Here is a 2,727-nt window from a genome sequence, read left to right on the forward strand (position 1 = left end):
ATATAAAGTTATATAGTAGTTTGTCTAGATTGGCTCATTGTGATTTAGTTATTTCTATAGATGTAAATAAATATGCTGCTCGTGAGAGACCTTCTGCTTTAGAAAGAAGAACCCTGCCATATGTGGATATATCTCTTGTAAGCCAAGAATCAAACTTTTTATTAATAGAGTCGTACAGTGAAGACAGATTACTCTCTGTCATTAACTTATGATTATGACTCATTTTTACTCCAAGATAGGTTACTAAATTCTTTATATTTATCCCACAAATTTGACCCGAGTGCTTATTTTTAAGAGAAAACAGCTCACATTTTGATAAATTTAGATTCAATCCTGAGCTTTCAGAGAATTTATTCACAACCTTTAGTGCAATTCCTATTTGGGATTCATTTTTTAGAAACAGGGTTGTGTCGTCAGCCAGCTGTGATATTTTTATTTCTCTTTCGTTTAATGTAATTCCTTTGATTGAACTCTTGTGAATTAGGACACAAAGGATTTGGGCTACAATCAAAAATAAAAGAGGCGATGTGGGGCAGCCTTGGCGGATCCCTTTCTTTATGTAAAATCTAGGTGAGGTTCCATTCGCCAATTTAACACAACTGTTTCCTCCCATGTACAGAGTTTTCACAGCATTAATAAAATTCTGATCAAAATTAAAAAAATTTAAAGTGTCAATAATAAATTTGTGGCTTACCGTGTCAAAAGCTTTTTGAAAGTCTAAGAATAGGATAAGGTGTTCATCATCTAGAAAGTCTTTGTATTCCATCAGATCCAGAACTAAGCGAATGTTATTGGCTATGTGACGGTCTTTCATGAAACCAGATTGGCATTCATCAATTAAAGTGTGTAATTTAGATTTGAGACGTTTTGCAAAGATAGATGCTAGAATCTTATAGTCATTATTTAGCAATGTAATGGGTCGCCAGTTTTCAATTAATAGAGAGTCTTTGTGAGGTTTTGGAATAAGTGTTATGACGCCTTGCCTCAGAGAGGGAGGGAGTTCCCCTCTGTCCAGAGAATCTTTGAAGACAGCTAGGAGAAATTTACCTAATGACTCAGAGAAACATTTATACATCTCAGAAGTCAAGCCATCACAACCTGGTGACTTATTGTTCTTTAACTGAGTTATTCCCCAATTAATCTCCTCAATAGTTATGTCCTGACAACAGATTTTATTATATTCTTCATCCACACAGTTAGGTGAGTCAAAAAGGTTAAAGATTTCATTTGGATCTTTGAGATTATTATCTTTTGAATAAAGTTGTTCGTAGAAAGCACATATATAGTTTGATATTTCTTTACTGTCCTCACTAATCTTTTCCCCAATATTAAGTTTTCTTATAGTATTGATTTCTTGTCTTCTTTTTTCCATGGTAAAGAAATACCTGCTGTTTTTCTCTCCCTGTTCCATCCAATTCCTACGTGACCTTATAAAAGCTCCTTTTGCTTTGTTCTCATATAAAACGTCTAGTTGATTTTGTAAGTCTAATAAGGCATTGTTATCTTCTTGGCTCAGCTGCTTTTTTTCAGTAAGTATGTTTATATTGTTGATTAGCGTGTATGTTACGTTCTTCTTTTTGTGTGCCATTATCTTGCCATAACCCGAGCAGACGCCTCTAATTTTGTATTTGAGAAGTTCCCATGATGTCCCAAAATGATTTCCTTTTCTTGCGGCCTCCCATTGTTCTGAAATAAGGAGTTCTATTTTCATTTTTAGTTCCTCATGAGATAATAGAGAATTATTTAATTTCCAGTAACCGCTGGAGAATCTCCCTCTTTGTTCCTTGCTGACCTGAACAGATAAAGAGATGGCCTTATGGTCTGTCAGAACAGCAGGAGAGACATTGCATGACTCAACGGAGGGCTCTAACTCAGCCGAGATCAACCAGAGATCTATTCTGGACTGTAGCGAATGGTTTCTGTTGCTCCACGTGTATGTTTTCAACAATGTATTTTTTTCCCTCCATATATCAATGAGATCCAGTCTTCTTGTAAAGTCAATTAGTTTTTTTGAGTTTGGAGCTAGTTTTGGCGGGCACCTGTCTAATTGGTTATCCATAACCATATTAAAGTCACCGCCCAAAATAACCTTAGCTACAGGATATTTAGACATCAGCTCATTTAAAACCGAGTCCAGCTCCTCCAAAAGTTTCGAATTATGAGAGAGTGAGCAGTACCCATAGACGTTGCCTAAAATAAAACATGCATCTTCCAAACAGGTAATAATAATAATCCAGTGACCATTGGTATCCCCAACGGTATTAACAACCTTTCCTTTAAATTTATGAGTGAGAATAGCAACCCCTGCTGAGTGGTTGGATCCATGAGTCAACCAGATGTCCTCTCCCCATTGACTCTTCCATAACTTTTCGTCCTCTTTACATGAGTGAGTCTCTTGGATGAAAATAATATCAGCACCGTAGTCCTTACAAAAAATGAAGATGGCTTTTCTTTTAACAATGTTTCGTAGTCCTCTGGCATTTATAGAAAGTAGTTTCATCAACCTCTAAAGAACAGTTCTCTTTACGAGAGAAAAACAACCTAAGCAATAACAGCTTCTGCCTCTTAAAAGTGGATTTGGAACATTTTAAAGTAATTACAGAGTGCTTGTGTTATTCATAAATGACTGATTGGGTTAATATAAAGTATAATACGTATTTTTATATATAAATATATGTATATTATTATTAGTTATTATTAATATATAATAAAACCCTGAGAGAGGAT

The 2,727-nt window shown here is 35.1% G+C and overlaps 1 protein-coding gene across 3 annotated transcripts in view; it reads right to left on the reverse strand.

The window, feature by feature from the left end:
• rnf207a (ring finger protein 207a) overlaps positions 1-2,727 on the reverse strand; it is a 26,441-nt gene that overhangs the window by 1,730 nt on the left and 21,984 nt on the right. The gene's annotated exons all lie outside the window — the stretch shown is intronic.

This window comes from Micropterus dolomieu, linkage group LG18 (genome assembly GCF_021292245.1).
Source record: "Micropterus dolomieu isolate WLL.071019.BEF.003 ecotype Adirondacks linkage group LG18, ASM2129224v1, whole genome shotgun sequence".
In the NCBI taxonomy this organism is placed as follows: domain Eukaryota; kingdom Metazoa; phylum Chordata; class Actinopteri; order Centrarchiformes; family Centrarchidae; genus Micropterus; species Micropterus dolomieu.